The sequence below is a fragment of the Cervus canadensis genome, chromosome 17 (assembly GCF_019320065.1).
Source record: "Cervus canadensis isolate Bull #8, Minnesota chromosome 17, ASM1932006v1, whole genome shotgun sequence".
In the NCBI taxonomy this organism is placed as follows: domain Eukaryota; kingdom Metazoa; phylum Chordata; class Mammalia; order Artiodactyla; family Cervidae; genus Cervus; species Cervus canadensis.
The window spans coordinates 52420418-52440999 of record NC_057402.1 but is presented as its reverse complement, the minus strand read 5'-3'; the positions used below and the strand labels follow the sequence as shown (position 1 = coordinate 52440999).

The window sequence follows — 20582 nt, the reverse complement described above, 5'->3', positions numbered from 1 at the left end:
CAGCACTTAAAGATAACAACAATAATAACAAAAAGTACAACAGAAAATACTTTCATAGTACTTACTATGTTACAAGTATTATTCTACAAGCTTTACATAGATACATTCATTTCATTTTCATATTGAACAGTCCAGAGAGATTTTAAAAAGTGGCCTATGGTTACATAGCTGGTGAGGAGTCAGAATTTGAATCCAGGCCCTGTTTAATGGACTTTGGCAAAGGTACAGCTGGAGGAGAGACCCTGCACATTTCACAGTGGCGCTAACAGAGCCTCGGGGCTTTGTCGACATCACAGGCAGCGTGGGGCACGGCCACGTAAGACCTCCGCCTCCATGTGTAAGCTATCCCTACCTCCTCCTGATCTCAGAGGAATGAGGTCCAGGAAACGAGGCATAGGCTGCACACCTTTATCACCCTCATGGATAAGGGCGCTCAACATCCAAACTGCCTTACTCACAGGTAAATCCACCTACTCTGTGCCGAGCCCAGGACTCCTGGCAGAGTGGGACGCTGGGCACGGCCTCTTCAGATACGTTTGGGCTCTGGGAACCTGCAGTCAGCTCTGTTTTGGGGTGCTTTTCTCCAAGACTCACTCAAACCTCTGCTTCCCACGACTGAGTGAAGGAGGCTGGTCCAAGGGGGCAGGGCACGCTGAGGGCTAGATCCACCAAGCTCACTTTCAGATTATCATCTACCTAAATACTAAGACCATGGAGAATCCTCACCAATTCTGGTATCTCACTTGTGAAGTGGTTGAGATAAGCACTTCGTAGGCAGTTGTAGGCTTTAGAAATTACATCCTGGACTTCCCTGGGTGTCTAGTACTTAAGAATCATCTGCCAATGCAGGGGACTTGGGTTTGATCCCTGGTCTGGGAAAAATCCACATGCCAAGGAACAACTAAGCCTGTGTGCCACAACTACTGAGGCCATGCTCTAGGGCCCACGGGCCACAACTGCTGAATGCACGCCCTGCACTACTGAAGCGCTCATGCCCTAGAGCCTGCTCTCCGCAGCAAGAGAAGCCACTGCAATGAGAAGCTCAGGCCCCACAACGAGGAGGAGCTCCTGTTCACCACAAATAGAGGAAGCCCCCGCAAAGCAACAGAGACCAGTGCAGCAAAAATAGGTAAATAAATAAAGTGAAAGTGAAGGTGACGTTGCTCAGTCGTGTCAGACTCTTTGCAACCCCAGGGACTGTAGCCTACCAGGCTCATCTGTCCATGGGATTTTCCAGGCAAGAACACTGGAGTAGGTTGTCATTTCCTTCTCCAGGGCATCTTCCCGACCCAGGGATCAAACCTGGGTCTCCTGCATTGCAGGCAGATGCTTCACCCTCTGAGCCACCAGGGAAGTCCTATAAAAAGACATTAAATCCTATAAGCATCAAACGGAGCAAAGACTGGCAGGGAGCTTGTCCTTTCACACTAGGACACTGTTGAACAGACTTGCCCAAGGATGACTTAACTATCTGGGGCAGGGGTCGGCATTCTGGTCGGTGGGCAGGATCCCACCCTCGACCTGTTTTTGTAAGTAGTGTTGCTGGAACACAGCCTATGTTTAGTCTTTGTGATTGCCTTCCTGCTCCTAGGGCAGAGCCGGAGTTGTGACAGCACCAGACACAGGGGGCCTGCAAAGCCTAAAATATTTGCTGTCTGACTTTACAGATTGGCCAAACCCTGATATCTAGAGGAATATATCTGGGTCTGATTTTGCTCTTGACCATATAATGAGGTCAATGGCAAATATTTTAGGCTTTCAAACTGTGGTGTCGGAGAAGACCCTAAAGAGTCCCTTGGGTGGCAAGGAGATCAAACCAGTCAATCCTAAAGGAAATCAACCCTGAATATTCATTGGAAGGACTGATGCTGAAGCTCCAATACTTAGGACACCTGATGCGAAGAGCCAACTCATTGGAAAAGACCCTGATGCTGGGAAAGATCTAGGGCAGGAGGAGAAGGGGACAACAGAGGATGAGATGGTTGGATGGCATCACTGACTCAATGGTCACGGCTTTGAACAAACTCCAGCAGATGGTGGAGAGAGGGAAGGCTGGTATACTGCAGTCCATGGGACTGCAAAGAGTTAGGCATAACTTAGTGACTGAACAACATATATTGAGGGTGTGGACACTGTGAAGCTACTTGTTACCTTAAAGGTTTCTGGGTAGAGAGAAAGAGTGAACTAGGATGTAGTCACAACAGAAGCCTCAGTTGGCCCTGTGGGCTGTTCTGGAGATAGGATAAGCCTGGAGAGATGCAAGCAGCGGGTGAGAGGTCCAGAGAGAGACATCCTTATCACCAGAGATAGGGAATTCAAGGCTGAGAAGGCTGTGTCAACAAGTCCCGTTCCTTTCTCACTACTTTACCATCCCACGTCCAGATCCCTCTGTCTTGTTAATTCTTCAAGATGTATTGTCTCTTTGCTTAAAAGGCAGAAAAGCTGCCTGCCTTAGTCACTTCCCTTTTAAAAAAATAATCGTATTTACTTGTTTATGTTCGGCGCTGCTGGGCCTTCATTGCTGCGCGGGTTTTCCTCTGGCTGTGGTCAGCGGGCTTCTCACTGCAGTGACTTCTCCCGTTGCCAGCACAGGCTCCGGGGCACCCCCGGCTCCAGCCCCTGAGGCGTGTGGGTTCCGTGACTATGGCTCCTGGGCCCCAGGCGCGACAGCTCAGCTGCTCTGCAGCACCCGGGCTTAGCTGCTCCTCAGCATGTGGGATCCTCCAGGACCAGGGATCGAACCCACGTCTCCTGCATCGGCAGGTGGATTCCTGCCGGTGGATTCCTGCCAGTGGATTCCTGCTGATGGTGGATTCGCTGAACCACCAGCGAAGCCCTTACTTTGGTGGCTTCTTTGAGTCTCTTATTTTCCGTGAGCTCCCGAGCATACAAAATAAATCTGCTTTTCTTCCTGTGAGCCTTTTTTATGTCAAGGTAATCATTAGACCAACCACCCACAGGACCTGAGAGAGAAGATGGGGGAACTTTCTCTCCCCTGCACCCCGAGGGGAGCTGGCAGAGAGACTCTTTGTTGGCAGCAGTCCCAGAAGCTGGGGTACCTCAAGGCTGATCTGAATGGTACCTCACCATTCTCTCCACACTTACCTAATCATTCTCTTCTATCCTTTTTTTCCCCCCAAAATGCCTACGAACACCCACCTCTTCTAATGTTCCCTGTTTACCAATTTACTGGTTCTCTCATTAGAGAGTAAGTATAATATTTGACTCAGGTTCACTCTGTAATTACATGAGGAACATGCTTTTCACTTTTTCACAATTCTTTTTTGACAGAATGCACACACAAAGCAGCCATTGTTGTGATATTGTTATAAAAATAAAAATGGAGAAAGAAGTGATTTAAAATGAATGGGAAGTTCACACCCAGCAACACTTTCAGGCCTCCATTCCTCATTCCTCAGAGCCATGCTCGTCCATCCAGGACAGAACTGGGGCCGCCATGGGTCAGGACAGCAGGGAGGTCCTTGTCAAACTTCTCAAACCAGGAACTTCCCTGGTGGTCCTGTGGTTAAGACTCTGAGTTTCCACTGAGCGGGGAGGAGGTTCGATTCCTGTTCAGGGAAGTAAGGTCTCAAATGCTTCCCGGTGCAGCCAAAAACAGGTACGCAAGCCCCAGCAGCTAGCTGGAGGGGGGGAAGAGGCTGCCCAGAGCAGAGAATGCTGGAAAGTAACCAAAGGAGAAGGGTAACACATCTGCCTTTGGAGCTGGTGTTTGTCAGAGCATTTATCTGGTTCCTGCTAAAGGATGGAGGGGGGCTTCCCTGGTGGCTCAGAGGGAAAGAATCTGCTTGCCAATGCGGGAGACAGGGGTTTGATCCCTGGGTCGGGAAGATCCGCTGAAGAAGGAAATGGCAGCCCATTCCAGTATTCTTGCCTGGAGAATTCCATGGACAGAGGAGCCTGGTGGACTGCAGTCCATGTGGTCACAAAGAATCAGACGTGACTGAGCGACTGATCAACAGCAACAGAGGATGGAGAGCAGACAGGATCTCCTGGGGAGTCTACTTGGTCTCTTGGCTTGAAGAAGTAAAAAGGTAGACATAACATCTTGAACACCTCTGCTTTAAGAGGCACAGTGAGAATCAGAATGGTCCGAGCCACACAGAGAAGAACAAAGTCCTGGGTGGGCCACTAGGAGAGCTCTGTGCCTGCTGGTGAGGCTGTGTGTGCATGTCATGTCCGACTCTGTGTGACCCTATGGACTGTGGCCCACCAGGCTCCTCCATCCATGGAATTGTCCAGGCAAGAATACTGGAGTGGGTTGCCACTTCCTCCTCCAGGGGATCTTCCCGACCCAGGGATCAAAGCCGAATCTCCTACATCTCCTGCATTGGCAGGTGGGTTCTTTACCACTGAGTCACCGGGGAAGCCCATTATTAATATTAATATAGGCAATTTTTACCTATGGGACAGGATCTGCGTTAACCACTTTTCATAGGTCAATCCTCATACAATCCTGTAAGATTAGTGCTACCACTATTCCGTTCTGCAGATAAGGAAACTGAGGTTCCTTATATCTAAGACCACCTGGTACGAAGTGGACTGGAATCCAGGCAATGTGACCACAAAGTCACATTTGTGACTAAACACCACCGCTGTCTGCTCAGTATGAATCCCAGTGATGTCTGTCATCTGTATTAAGAGGAAGACTGCAATTGAAATTGAGGGAACAGGAAGCAAAGAGCAACAGCGAGTGTACTATAAAGGCCAAAGACATACACACTGCAGGGGTGATGCCGGAGCAAACACGGACTCAGGAGGTGTGCCCTGAGCCACACCCCGCCCAGATGACATGGCCAGCCCCATCTCTGAGCCAGAAGAACTTGGGAGCTTCACCAGAAAGGACCGACTTACCACTCCTGAATTCCTGCCAGGCCTGCACTTTGCAGCAGCCAGAGGGCGGGCAGTATTCTTGAATCTTTTAATGAGGCAACCAAACCAAACCACAAACAAGGGCATAATTAAAGCTCTTTTACTTTTGTTTAAAAGTATCTGAAACCGGCCAAGCACAGATCCCTGCAGACAGTGGTAAAGACAGCAAAGCTGCATGTCTAGAAGTTGATTTGGCCTTGTCTTGTCTCAGCTGGAATCCTATGTGGAAAGGGGAAGAGAGTTCATTACCCATGGAGGGCAAGGCCTGGGCAAGGTGCTCTCCACAAACATCCCATCATTAAATCCTGACATGAACTGTGTGGCAAAGGTATTACTAAATTCAATATCAAGATACAGAAGGAGGGACTTCCCTGGTGGTCCAGTGGCTAGGACTCCGCACTCCCAATGCAGAGGGTCTGGGTTCAATCCCTGGTCAGGGAACTAGATCCCACATGCCATGATTAAGAGTTCACATGTTGCAACTAACAGCTTTCCTGCAACTAAGAGATCATGCACGCTATAACTAAAGATCCCACATGCCACCTGCAACTAAGACCCAGTGTGGCCAAATACATTTTTAAAATAAATAAAACATTTTTTTAAAGAAGATACAGGAGGAGAGATTCAGAGAGGTTAGGGAACCTGTCCAGAGCACATAGCCAGCACAGCAGAGTGATATTGTGAGCCTCAGCAGTCATACCCAGCCTGGGTTCATTGAACAGCAGGGCTACTTCAACCATCTTTCATCATAAAGACAATCAGAAGACAGGGAGAGGGCAGCGGGCCCTTCAAAGTTCCTTGGATTGAAATCTGTCTTATTTGTACTGACATGAAGTAGCAAATCACCTCTGCAGCACAACCCGACAACTCCAGACCCAGCTGGGCTCTGAACGGCCGAAGCTGCCAGGCCTCCCGGGATGCCCAGATAAGAACAGGCATTGTTTGGCACCAGCTGCTGCGGGGCCCCCGTCCACACAGTACCATGACACTCGATGGGGTGGGTCCTGGCGAGGGGTACAGGCTTGGCGGCTGCAGCGCCTCAGCCAGCGGGCTGAGGGGATCTTAAAAAGCTCTAGGGTTGCAGCTGGGGGAATTGAGTGGGCCAGGGTGCCTGGACAGCCCTACCCCACAGTCAGGAAAGGGCTGGAGCCATCCTGCACAAACTTGGGCCCACTCTGGGGGATGGTGATGGACAGGGAAACCTGGCATGCTGCAGTCGATGGGGTCGCAAGGAGTTGGACACAACCAGGAGACTGAACAACATCCTGAACTCACAGGAAAAGGGTCCAGGGAGGGAAGAGGGGGAAAGTTGACAATACTCTACATGAGAAAAGGAAAGTACTGACCAAAGCCAAGTATCATCAGTCTATTCACATGTCCTGTATCAACTCTGCAACTGAAGGCATTTCTAATACACCCATCCATGATCCAGGGCTAAGGAATAGATGCTGGACAGTGACAATGACGCCTGCTGCTCACGCACCTTGGTCCCCCCGAGCTTTCTCACAAAAGGCCATAAAAGCCGGCACAGATTCCCCTGGGAGAGTGAGTCTTGGCCACTGCACGGATGTGTGCAGGAAATTAACTCCCACTCCCTCTCCCCGTCAATTGCATTGTCTGCGGTAAGCAGAATCCTTTGACCTCCAAGCTTCGGGTTCTGAATGATAATATACCAATTGTGGGATTAGAAATGGAGGCTGTAAGGTACTTGTCAGCACCTGCCATCCTGCGGGAGCTCATTAAACACCCATTATCCCTCATCTTCAGGACTTTTAAAAAGAATCAACAAAGGGCCATCACATCACACCCTAACTCTTGTCTGGAGGTACGCTGGACCACTCAGATTGATGGAGTCAGCGTGAGGTCCTGAGAACAAAGCCGCAAAGATCAGGACATTGAATGTGTTCCCGCACTGAGGTGACTTAGCAGTCAGCAAGCAAAGAAACAGGGTCACCTGATAGAAACAACCCTGATGCCAGCAGCCTGGCTTTTACATCTCTCTTTGGACGGGCAAAGCATAAAGAGGCAAGTCACCAGGTCCAAGTTCCTACTCATGCAGGGCCCCAGGCAGGAGATGCTGGGAGGACTTCACACACTTGCCCTCCCTCCAAGGTCTCATGCTAAGCATCACTAGAAGACCATGGTTCTGGGCCCAGCTGCCCAGCACAGAAGGGGTCCCTTTTCCTGTAACATGAGTTCAGACACTGGATGCTGAAAGGAAGAGGCACCTTCCCAGCTACTACCAGAGGTGTCAGAGCCAGGGCTGCGTGGAGAAGGGCACTCTGTCCTTGAGTGTCCTGTGTCTCCTCACAGGAGCTTCCGAAGCTCCTGACCTCTGAGCTCACCCACAGAGTGAGCACTGCAATGGTAGAAAAGACACAGCCTGGGCACTTGTGGTCCATGGCGAAGAGTCTGCCCTCCCAGCGCAGGGGTCCAGGTTCGATCCCTGGTCACAGGCATCAACTAAAAGTTGGCATGCTGCAACTCAGACCCACCCAGCACAGCCAAGGAAACAAATAAATATTTAAGAAATCAATAAATACACAGCTGGATCTGCGACTGGCCAGTGATGTAGGAAGGGGCAAAGAAGACTACCACCTCAGCTCCGTGTGGACCATCTGAGCAGCTGCCCAGAGCAGAGGGGAGACTCAATGCCCCCTGAGCTGATGGCAGCATCAGCCCCTTCCTTCCTGGGCCCACATGAGATGGATAGGCTTTTTCTGACTAAATGAGCAAGAATCAGATAGCCTGCATGACTGTACTTTTTCTCAGCAATCCTTCCTGACACACTGGGAAAGGACCTCTGACTCTATACTCCTAGAATTCAGGTGAGTTTGCCAGGACGGCTCCAGCCATGGAACCCAAGCCACTGGGACAGGCCCTGATGAGCTGAATCTCAGTGCAGCTCTGTTTCCTCAGCTCTCAAAGGATAATGGTATTATGAGAATTAAATAACAGATGAAAAATACGCAGCACAGGGCCTGTCATGGAGCAGGCATTCCCAAAATGTTCACTTTGAACCAACGATTCCGATGATTTCAAAAAGGAAATGTCAAAATTAGAACTGGAATTTAATTATTCAGGCTTCCTAGAAAGGATGCAAATTTGAAAATCACTTAAACTCTGTTTAATATGAGAAAATGAATGTTTCACAGTGATTTCCAATGTTAGTGATTCGCAGGATCTCCGCTGAAGACATTAATAACGGTTTCGCTATTTTAGAGCAATACTTTATTATTGAACAGGAAAGGCTCAGGAGTCAGAATTCTGCTTTTGGTGCCGAGCGCTGCCACAGTCAAGCTGAATGACACTGGGAAAGTTTCCTAATCTCTCAGGACCTCAGAATCAGCTATGAAAGGAGGGCAACAGTTATACTGTTTCAGAGGGTTTCGAGAAGATGAAAGAAGTTAAAGCTTATAAAAACCCTAAAACAGGGTTAGATACTTTCGCAATTCCTATCATTCTTTTCTCAAAATTTAGGTTATTGAAGTATAATGGATTCACAATGCTGTGTTAATTACTGCTGGGACAGCAAAGTGACTCAGTTACACAGATACATACTTTCCTATTCATATTGTCTCCTATGGCGGTTTCTCATAGGACGCTGAACATAGCTCCCTGTGCTATACAGTAGGACCTCGTTGTTCACCTATCCCATGTGTAACAGTTTGTCTCTAATCTCTAACTCTCTAATCTCTAATCCCAGCCCTCCTTCCCCCCACAGCCCCCCTTTGGAAACCGTAAGTCTGTGTCTGTGAGCTTGTTTCCTAGGTAAGTTCATTTGGGTTATATTTTGGATTCCATGCATAAGTGATATCATACGGTATTTGTCCTCTTCTTTCCAAGTTACTTCACTTAAGATGGTATGGTGCCGCCAAGTGGCATTACTTCATTGCTTTTTTATGGCTGAGTAATACTCCATTGCTATATGTACCATGTCTCCTTCATCCATTTATCTGTCGGTGGACATTTAGGTTGCCTCCATTTCTTGGCTATTGTAAATAATACTGTGGTGGACACTGGGGTACATGAATCCTTTCAAACTATAGTTTTGTCCAGCTGTATTCCCAGAAGTGGGACTGCTGTATCATACGGTAGTTCTATTCTTAGTTTTCTGAGGAACCTCCACACTGTTCTCCATAGTGGCTGCACCAATTTACATTCCCACCAACAGTGAAGGAGGTTCCCTTTTCTCCACACCATCTTGAGCATTTGTTATTTGTAGATTTTTTTTTTTTTTAATGATAGCCATTCTAACTGGTTTAAGATGGTACCTCATTGTAGCTTTGATTTGCTTTTCTCTAATTATTCTTATCATTCTTTGGACCACTATTTTGGTCATTCATGTGACTTTATATGATGATATGGTGACCAATCTTTACACTCTGTGCAGAACTTCTGTGGATATATTAACTGGAGGATTAAGTGGACAATAAATAAAAAGCATTTAGCACATGGTGTAGAATCACATGGCTGCAACATGATACGTGAAGATGCTGCACTCAGAGATAAGACCAATATGATTCTGTTTGGAAAATATTTGGAACCAAAATTTCTACACACAAATCAGCCAAGCACATGAAATAATTAAATAGAAGAGTATGAATAATGTACGAAAGGACTGCCTTAGTACTTAAGAGACATAAATCACAACTTGGAATTTATAGCCAACAGCAACTTGAAGGGTACATAATGACATAAAATAATTGCAAATAACTGCAAAGAGAAATCCCTGTAGAAATGACGGCTATGTGTAAGGAAATGCAAGGAATGTTAAACATGTGGCGGATTCTAAATTTCCCAGCAAAGGGACTTTGCTATGGTCCAGTAGTTAGGACTCTGAATTTCCACTGTAGAGAAATATAATTTATTATTAAAATTATTTCCCTAGTCAGGGAAGTAATGCTGCACGGTCTGGGGGGAAAAAAAATTCCGAAAGAAATATCCCAACAAGGCCAAAGCCTGGTCGTCCCATATCATCCACGAGTTCCAGTATTAGAGCAAGAAGGCCAGGCAGAGACTGCGTGGTTCTGATCCCAAACAGGCGTGTCTTTTACTGAGAAGCCTGGGGTTTCTGACATTCCCCCTGGTGCCTCAGCTGATGGAGTGAAAAAGCAAACCAGAAAGAGAGAATTCAGGGGTCTCAGAACCAAGTTTCTCTTTTTACTCTCAAGACGAGTTATATGTCTCAAGGCAAACAGCCCTGGCACTGGTGAAAGTGAAAGCCAGCCCATTTACTGCTAGCTGTTAAAAAAAAAAAAAAGTGGAGAGTGTGGAGGAAAGAGGGAGCTATTTTGTTATCCACCACCCTCACAGCATCTTGGCAACCTGCAGATCAAGACAAGCTGATAGAGAAGTCTGTAACATGAACAGTTGGAGCCCCTGGATCTTTCCCAAGACCTTGCTACTTGGCCGTTTCCAGTGGCAGGCGCCAGTCTGGGCCACACTGAGACTGGCGGCCCATCTACCATCCTTGACTCGCTGGGCATGGGGAGTACAGCCCAACCAACTTCTTTTCTTCCGTTAAGATAGCAAAAGGGATGATTCATGGTACACATGTTACATCCAGCCACAACTGAGTACAGAACTAGCTCAGAACGCCACAGGTTCAGGGCCAAGGACCCAAAGGAGCCGCTCTGATAATGAGCAAGGCGGGTCTCGAGGGCTGGGGCAACCAGAATGGGCATATATGTTCCAGACCCATTGTGACAAGTTCTAGACAGTAGGCGTGCCGTCCAACAATTTGCACAGAGTTCCTAGCCTCTGGCTAGTCCTAATCCCTTGTTTCTGCCTCTGTGGCCTCCATGGTTTACACGTTTACTTGCATCTCTGCCTCATCTTTCTTTTGTGCTTCAGCATGTGCGTTCGTTTCTTCCTCTACTTCACTCTCAGGGCACGGAGGTTTCTCAGAAGATGATGCTCAGGTCAAGCGCCCAACCGACTTCTTAAAGAACAAGGTGGTATTGAGGCTCATCAGGATACCAGTTGCCACCTAATTGCAAAGAAAACTCCAGTTCTTTCTAGTCCATAATTGACTGGTTCTGATGGGATTATACCTTTTGAACATGTTCTGTAAAACCAGAGTGGGGCTGAAAAGTCATGTACAGTGGCTGTGGGAGTGGAGTGTGGAAACCCCGCCATCCATCCCTTATTAGTTAAATTTCACTTTTCCCTTCTTGATTATTCATTCATTCATTTAGCAAATATTTACCAAACACCGCCACATGCTCAACCCTGAGGTGGGAGCTGAGAACACAAAGATAAGCAAATACTCGGCTTCAACAATACATTATTTAAAGAGTGTGATTGGTTTGTCCTCAGTTCCACTCAGCAGAGGCACGTCCTGAACTTGTGCTTGAGAAGGGAGATGTGACCTTCCAGTCCTCCCGCTAAGCATTTGTCCTCATATGTCCTCTGTTAGTACATGCATCTCTCTGATGCTAAGCGTGATTGTGGGCTAAGCATTTTTCACACTGCACAACCCCTAAATGTATTACTCACCTTCTAGACAGCTGAGGAGCATCCTTGGGTAATCCTCCAGCACACACAAGGTTGCTGTCCCAGGCTGCTTGAGAACCAAACTCCCTAGCAAGAGGCAACTGTACTTCAAGGCACGAATCTTAAGGGGTTTTTGTTATAATGGGGTCAATGGCAAAGCAGGCCTCAGAACAAGGGCACCTGACCTGGGGGAAGCAGTGGGGGAGGGGATGGAAGGGAACGGCAGGGTTACCCCACTCAAGCATGATATCCCAGGTTAATGTTAGAAGATGACGGCGAGATTTCCAGGCAAAGAAATCACGGTGCTTGGCACTTCCATGGCAGTCCAGGGGTTAAGACTTTGCCTTTCAGGGCTTCCTTGGTGGTTCAGTGGTAAAGAATCTGCCTGCCAATGCAGGAGACACGGGTTCAATCCCTGATCTGGGAAGATGCCACATGTCACGGAGGAACTAAGCCTGTGTGCCACAACTACTGAGCCGGCGTTTGCTGCCACTGCTGAAGCCTGTGCTCCTGGAGCCTGGGCTCTGCAACCAGAGAGGCCACTGCAACGAGAAGCCAGCGCACCGAACTGAGAGCGGCCCCTGTTCGCCAAAGCTAGAGAAAGCCTGCACACAGCGACAAAGACCCAGCACAACCAAAATAAACAAATAAATAAAATTTTAAAAAAAAGGGAGAGCGATTTCACCTTCCAGTGACCAGGGGTTCCATCCCTGGTCAGGAAACTAAGATCCCACATGCCTCAGGGCCAAAAAACAAAAAAATGAAACAGAAGCAATATTATAACAAATTCAATAAGGTCTTTTAAAATGGCCCATATTAAAAAAAAAGAATCATGAAAGAAATCATGGCGCTTATGCTATGAAAACCATCTCCTGACATCTGGGCTAAAGGCCAAAGGCCACGTCTGTTTCCCTGTGGGCCATTTCTACATGCCTCTTATTTCCCGGGGGCTTGCTTCCACTGCTTAGTTCTAAAAGCCAGAGAGCTGAATCTCTGTCCAACAGTCGTTGGTATTAAAAGCTTCCGATACGCCAGGTTTCTCTGAATGGCTTTCAAACCTTCAATCCCAGTGCTAAAAACCCGTCCTTTCTTTAGGTCAATAGCTTAAACTTGCAGAGGACAAGGGGAGACCCTGCTGGTTGCATAAAACGCAGGGTAAATAAAAAGTCTTTAAATGAGAAAAGCAATGTCAGATCTCTGGGTCTGTTATTCGGGCTGCTTCCCATGAATCTCAACACAGAAACACAAGTGTATGGCTGGTACTCCAAGGATGATTTTGGTGTTTAAATTCCATCATGTGGCCCCAGTCCTAGGGCATAGCTTGGAAAAGGCCAAGTGGAACACTTCCCAAATGAAAATCAATGAGACCAAGAAAACAATTTCCTCTGTGACCTGTCTCAGAACAAGAATTTAGGTTTTCATCTTCCCCACAAAGGGATCAGGGGACCAAGCAGGCTGAGTGGTTGGTATTACAGTTTCTTTGATCAGAAAAAATACCTGTTTCCACCAATGCTGGGAGAGGGATGCAGATGATTAAACGCAGGTCTTAGAGCCTCGGGTGTTTCTGCTTCCCTCTGCAGGGGAAGCAACTATTAAATATAAGAATATCAAGCTCCCCAACACGTGGCCTGGCCAGCCCGCTCTGCTGGGTCTCCATAGCTTCTCTCCAGCGCATTCCTTCCTTCAATTCTAGGCTAAGTTGCTTCAGTCATGTTGGACTCTTCTCAACCCCAGGGCCTGAAGCCCACCAGGCTCCTCTGTCCATGGGATTCTTCAGGCAAGAACACTGGAATAGGTTGCCATACCCTCCCCTAGGAGATCTTCCTGACCCAGGGATTGCACTCCCTTATGTTTCCTGCATTGGCAGGCAGGTTCTTTACCACTAGCACTCCCTGAGAAGCTCCTTCCTTTCTTTTATTAATAAATAACCTGGGCCTTACGCTCCAGTACTTTGGCCACCTGATGCAAAGAGCTGACTTGCTGGAAAAGACCCTGATGCTGGGAAAGATTGAGGGTAGAAGGAGAAGGGGACGACAGAGGATGAGATGGCTGGATGGCGTCACTGACTGAATGGACCCTGAGTTTGAGCAAACTCCGGGAGATAATGAAGGACAGGGAAGCCTGGCGTGCTGCAGCCCATGGGGTCGCAGAGTCAGATACGACTTAATGACTGAACAAATGCTCTAGAGAGAGACCTTTAGAAAAGTCTTGGATACCTTAAAAATGCTCACTGATTCTGTGCTATTAGGACCCCCAAAGCCCTCTCTCAAGGATTTCAGTTTAAAAAGATAAACACAGTACAGTGTCCGTCAAGGAGTGAATGTTTAAACTAATGGTGGTCCATTCATATCATGGAATGTTGCTCAGAACTTAATATATTGTTGATACAAGCAACAACTTGGATGGATCTCCAGGGATTTATGCCGAGTGAAAAAAGCTAATCTCAAAGGCTGTATGCTGTATGATTCCATTTACATAACAGTCTGAAATGACGACATTCCCTAGGTGAAGAATGGATTACAGTCAGCCCTTCATATCTGTGGGCTTCGCATCCATGGATATGAAGGGCTGACTATACCATGCCAACTTGAGCACCCACAAGGGGTCCTGGAATCAATCGCCCTCACATACTGTGGGACAGTTGTAGGGGTGGCCTGGAGTTAGTGAGCAGGGGAGGCGTGGCTATACAAGGGTAGCAGGAGGGATCCGTGGGGTGGGCCTGGTCTGTATCTAGACTGTGATGGTGGTCACAGGACTCTACCCATGAGATAAAATGGAAAAGACTAAAATCACACACACATACACACGAGTGCGTGTAAAACCAGAAAAGCTGGCAGCTGAACTGCATCCAAGTCAACTTCCTGACTACAGTTACCTGGTGGCTCAGTGGTGAAGAATCCACCTGCCAAGCAGGAGACCCCGGTTCGATCCCTGGGTTGGGAAGATCCCCTGGAGAAGGAAATGGTAACCCACTCCAGTATGCTTGCTTGGGAAACTCCATGGACAGAGGAACCTGGTGGACTACAGTCCATGGGGTTGCAAATGAGATGGACACGACTAAGTGACTAAACAACAATTATTATGCACTATGTACCACTGGACATATTTTTGTATTATTTCTGTATTAATTATTTTAATTAAAATAATCCTTTAATTTCTGTATCATTTCTTATTTATGCCAGTGAGTGTACAACTGGCTCAAAGTGAAAAGTTAACAAAAGGATGCACAGGCGGAAGGAGAGCACAGTTCAGCTTCATTCAGACACGCTGCACAGAGCCCTGAGCACTTAGAGGGGCACAGGTGCCCTCCTTGGCACCACCTCTGCCATCATACACAGCTTCTGAGACCACTGACACCTCTTCATGGATCTTGCCAGAAACTCAGCGGCACATCAGAAGTAACCAACCAATACTGGAATGCAAGTTTCACTCAGAAAGACAAAGACTTATCACAGTATTTTTATGAGAAAAATGGACCATGACTTACATGAACCACATCTATAGTGGGAACTCTAGGCATTTTTTTGTAACCATGGGCCCTGGGCAGTTGGAAATGATATGAATCCCTTGACCTTCCTATTTCTTTCCTTTGTGTTTTTCTTCTTTAATTTTCAGGCATGTTTTTGTGTGCAACCTGAATATCACACAAAAGCAGCCTTCAGTTACATGTACACACATCACATTAGCGCTAAGTGCATAAGCACACTATCCTCTCAAACATACTCCTAATCTTCCCCAAGTGTGGAATAAATTTCAAACCATTAAATAAAATGATCTGATACTGTCCATGCAGATGTTACCAACCCTCACCCCCTCCAATGACATCACTGTTTCCATGGTAACTAATGTACTTCAAAGTAGAAAATGCAGATGATGGCTTTAAAAGGGGATGGGGGGAGGCAGACAAAATAAGTGATACAAACCAAACATGTCACAGTGTAAGTGGTGATGCTGGATGTACCTGCATTATGGGCTGTCAGCTCAGGGACAAGCAATAAATATTTTATGAGAATCGTTATGCTAACAGTCTTTATAACAATGACCTATCAAATTACACAATTGCCTTCAGAAACATGGCTGCCCCGTTCAACACACATAGGTAAAAGTGTGGAAAAGGTGGGAAAGGGGATGAATTAGGAGATTGGGACTAACATATATTATACACACACACACACACACACACACACAAAACATAGTAATCAACAACGAACTACTGTAGAGCATGGGGAATTCAATATTCTTGTTACAACCTATATGGGAAAAGAATCTAAAATAGAATAGATATATGTACATGTATTACTGAGTCACATTGCTATACACCTTAAAGTAACAGTTCAGTTCAGTCGCTCAGTTGTGTCCGACTCTTTGTGACCCCATGAATTACAGCATGCCAGGCCTCCCTGTCCATCACCAACTCCCGGAGTTTACTCAAACTCATGCCCATCGAGTCGGTGATGCCGTCCAGCCATCTCATCCTCTGGCGTCCCCTTCTCCTCCTGCCCCCAATCCCTCCCAGCATCAGGGTCTTTTCCAACGAGTCAACTCTTCGCATGAGGTGGCCAAAGTATTGGAGTTTCAGCTTCAGCATCAGTCCTTCCAATGAACAGCCAGGACTAATCTCCTTCAGGATGGACTGGTTGGATCTCCTTGCAGTCCAAGGGACTCTCAAGAGTCTTCTCCAACACCACAGTTCAAAAGCATCAATTCTTCAGCACTTAGCTTTCTTCACAGTCCAACCCTCACATCCATACCTGACCACTGGAAAAACCATAGCCTTGACCAGACAGACCTTTGTTGGCAAAGTAATGTCTCTGCTTTTTAATATGCTATCTAAGTTGGTCATAACTTTCTTTCCAAGGAGTAAGCGTCTTTTAATTTCATGGCTAACACAGCACTGCAAATTATATTCCAATATAAAATAATAATTAAAAAAATAAAAAATTTACCAAAAATAAGTGAGTGTTCAATAGCACAGGTACAGAACATGAGCTGAGTTTCAAATCAGAGTCACATATTTTGTTTTATAGTTATGCTGTTATTATGTCTGAGAATAGCTATTTCAGAAATATTTGAATGCCAGGAAGAATGTAACTGCTTACAAGAAAGAAGCAGAGAAAACTGATAGGGGAAAAGCCTCTATTCTTAGTTCCAACATGTAAGAAAAAGGGATAAAATCTTCAGGAAATGCAACATTGTTTTAGCATAAGGCCCTTTTGGTGAAGCGTGGGTACTTCTTTCAGTTGCTGTCCGTATCTCATTATTTGGATGTTGGTGAATGAAGACTTTTCTGGACGTGAAAATCCATGCTCTCAGTTGTAGGGAAGGCAGCGAGGAGGTGACAATTCTGGATGGTTTGACATAAAACTGGAGTCTGCTTTTAAAACATAAGAGAATGTTTGATCTGCCCCTGTCAAAATGTCATTCTTAACACCTGACACTGAAGATACTTAACAGAAGCTTCCAGAAGTTCCATCGCGTATTCCGTCCCTGCACTGCGGGAACCTGTGTTGAGAAGACCATGTGATGATACCCTGACCTACAGACACCCAAGGAGCCATTAATACTTGCTTCTTCTGACGCCTTTGGCCACCGCTGAGGACCAGGAACCCATCTGGAGCCGTGGAGCCAATTTAACGCCCAAACCCACATCCTGCTGAAGATCTCACACGATGACGGCTTTACGTCCGGGATTCTAGCTCTTTCCCCGTTTTATCAGCTAGTGCTCTGTGTTTCAGTGAAGCTGCAGATAGAAGTCCTTCCCCAGGACAATATCTGTGTGGACCTGCCATCTAGTGCACCAAGGACGGGGGAGGTGCCCTGCGCACCACCCCTCCACACACACACACACACACACACACACACACACACTTTTGGCTTCAAGCTCAGGGCAGATTACAGGTCTCCTGTGGCTTTGAGACCCCCCTGAGCTACTCTCTTCCTAAAACACCTCTTTCCATAGACACCCCCCTCTCCTTTCTCCCCCCTTTTTTTTTTTTTGGTTGCACTGGGTCTTAGTTGTAACATGTGAACTCTAAATTATAGCAAGTTGGATCTAGCTTGCTGACCAGGGGTGGCCTGAACTGGCCCCTTGAATTGGAAGCGTGGAGTTCTTAACCACTGGACCACCAGGGAAGTCCCATCACAGACCACTTTTTGGAAAACTAAAATGACTCTTTTTTTTTTTTTTTTGGCCTAGGAGATTGAGTCTAGAATTCAAGGCCTTCCTTTAGCTCACTGTGACCTCCATCCAGCGGCACCGTCTTCCCTCCCCTCCTCCACAGCGGGCCACGCCACAGCCACAGCCCTCCCCTCAGACATCGCCCCTCCTCTCCTAAGCTCACACCTTTTCCTGCACCGATGATCCCATGTCTTCTGTGGGGTCCACTTCAGTGTTCTGCTCCTGTCCATCTCCACAAAGGGGTCTTTACATCCAGCCGTCCATACTCACTCACTCTTCCAAGGATCTCGGCCTTTGTTTCTGTTCTGATGTAATTTACAAAAATGGCAAGCCACTCCAGTATCCTTGCCTGGAAAATCTCATGGACAGAGGAGCCTGGTAGGCTGCAGTCCATGGGGTCGCAAAGAGTCGGGCACGGCTGGGCGACTAACACTTAACACATCAAAATGTAAGCTCCTTTGGAGCAGAGATTTCTGTGTGTTTCGATAATGGCTGGCAAAAGTGCCTAGCAAATCACAGAAGCTCAGTAAATAGATCTTGAATTTCTAAGGGAACATCACAGAACACAAAACCTTAAATGTTGTAAGGGCAAGAGAGAGAAGAGGACAGGGCTGGACATAAAAACTAAAAATATATACAAAAATGGGACTTCCCTGGAGGTCCAGTAGTTAAGACTTCACCTTCCAGTGAAGGAGGTGTGGGTTCCATCCCTGGTTGGGAAGCTAAGACCCACATGTCTCGTGACTGAAAAACCAAGACATAAAACAGAAGCAGCAATGCAACAGATTCAATAAAGACTTTAAAAATGGTCCAAATTAAAAAAAAAAAAAAAAAAACCCTTTAAAAAATATATACACAGAGAACTGCCATCATCATTTGCAGGGGCTTCATGCCAAATTAATTAAAACATTAAATACTTATTTAAGCAATGAGGCCATAGCGTAAAATCTAAGGGAAGAAATTCTTTCCCATCAGAATTAAATTTAATGCCTCAGATCAATAAAAACTATCTTAAAGACCAGGAAATAAATCAAGTAATACAAGCCACACATAATAGAAAATGACTTTGGGAAAGTGGTCTGTTTTGATCCAAATGCAGAAGGAAGTGATGGAAATGGGATTTCTCACTCCACGGAGTTGAACTGGTTCCATTTGCGTCAAACAGCAGGACCCTAAACATACCGGCAAAAGTAAAATATCTGTAATTGGCTGTTAGAGTGTTCATGACCAGGAATGTGAGTGGAAGCGAGGCCTGGGGTACAACAACTCCTGCCACACAGACCACATCCACACGAGGGGGCCAGCCCAGGGGAGCTCAACATTGCGCCCCGCAGGGCCACGTGGGAGACGCCGTGCAAAACACAACAGGCCAATTCGACCAAAAGGCCAGGTCAAATCTCTGCTCAGTCCCGGAACATCTCCAGGTCGGGGCCTTCAGAACACTGTGACCACACATGTCCTCTGTACAGGTCAGCCTAAGATCAGCAGAAAGGCCCACCCAGAGGCCAGAGCCAGCCTTACAGTCTGCGTCCAGAAGCCTGGGGCCACTGGGAAAGGCCAAGTCAGGAGCGAAAGCTGAAGGCAGGGGTCCAGGAGGAGGCAGCATCTCATCTGGGGAGATGGGACCCCAATATCAGAGTACACAACTCTAAGGACTATTAATGGTTTGTAGGTAGGAGATAGATGGGTCCCTGGGTTGGACAGCTGGTGTTTGTCAAGTGGAGTAAAACTGAAGCTTTGCTCTCACCCAGATACTCCAAGAACAAAGCTAGTGGCAGGAGCTTAGCTCTGCTGATGTGAAGACATAAGATGACCCCTCCTGAGGTGAAGGAAGTCTTCTCTGTCTGCACATGTGCAGGAAGTCTTCTTGGGGGTCAAAAATGGAGCGGGTGCTACCCCTTAATAAAGTGTGGACATGCACTCGTAGACCTCTGTGGTGGGATCCATCTTAACAAAAAGTTGTGCACCCATGTTGGGAAGGGTCCTAGGACCAGTCAGGTGTGAAGAAAGAAACAAGGAAATTGGCCAAAGGTACTTGGTCAAAGGTACACAAGACCTGGAAGGACTGTCCTAAATGAGGGGTTTAAATCACCTCTTCACTGTGCTCCTCCTCGTTAGGAAGGATGCCCATCCATACCCTTGCTCTCTGGGTGTGTATTTCTGCCCTGCTTCTGACTTATGACACCATACCCAACCCCCTTCTCTGGTTTTTATCTCCTGGAAACACTCTTGCCTTCAAAGGTGGGGGGTAAGAGCCAGGGCCACTTTGTGGCTAGCCTCCAGACACTGGTGGTCTAGTGGTTCGGATTCCTGGTTTTCCTCCAGGCAACCCAGGTTCAATAGCAATTCCTGGGCAGAGAACTAAGACCTCTCTTAGTGGTCCTCAGGACTGCTCAGTGCCACCTCTGCAAGATCACTTTCAGAGCAGAGATTGGCAAGCGTATCCTGGAAGAGACCAGACGGCACACAGTTGAGGTTCTGCCATCCACGTGGTCTCTGTCACAACCACCCCTGCTGCTGGAGCACAAATGGAGCTGAAGACAAGGACCTGGACACGAACCCATGTGCTTATGTTCCAAAAACATGGCACTCACAAAGCTGCCTGCAGGCTGGATCTGGCTCACGGGCCACGGTTTGCAGACCCTGCTCGAGAGCCTCCTGCACAATTCGGCTCCTGATTTTCAGCCATCCTTCCCCATGGTCCTGCGTGGTACTGACAATAAAACCCTCAGGGCAAAGAAGGCCAGACAACTGTCTTCGGGGACCCGTGGAAGGGGTGACAGTGAGAATGAGGCCAAGATTCATTAAGCACATGTGCCAACCGCCGTACTCAGCGTTTCAGATCTGATGGGTCCTTTCACGCCCGCAAGGACCCCCTGAGGGGGTTACTTTTATTCTCTCCAAGTTATAGACAAGGACGCTAAGGTCCAGAGGGTGAAAAACCAACCCAGAGTCAACCAACCCACCTGAGGGGTGGAGCTGGGGCTAGAATCCAGGGATCTATAACCTGGGCAGA

The 20582-nt window shown here is 47.2% G+C and overlaps 1 protein-coding gene and 1 non-coding gene across 3 annotated transcripts in view; one reads left to right on the top strand and one right to left on the bottom strand.

Annotated features, from left to right (window-relative positions):
- The window catches only part of SLCO3A1 (solute carrier organic anion transporter family member 3A1), a 370079-nt gene that overhangs the window by 321325 nt on the left and 28172 nt on the right, over positions 1–20582 (bottom strand). The window lies entirely within an intron of this gene.
- On the top strand, positions 5259–5331 carry TRNAG-CCC. The gene has a single exon. It is a non-coding gene; the product is annotated as a tRNA-Gly (tRNA).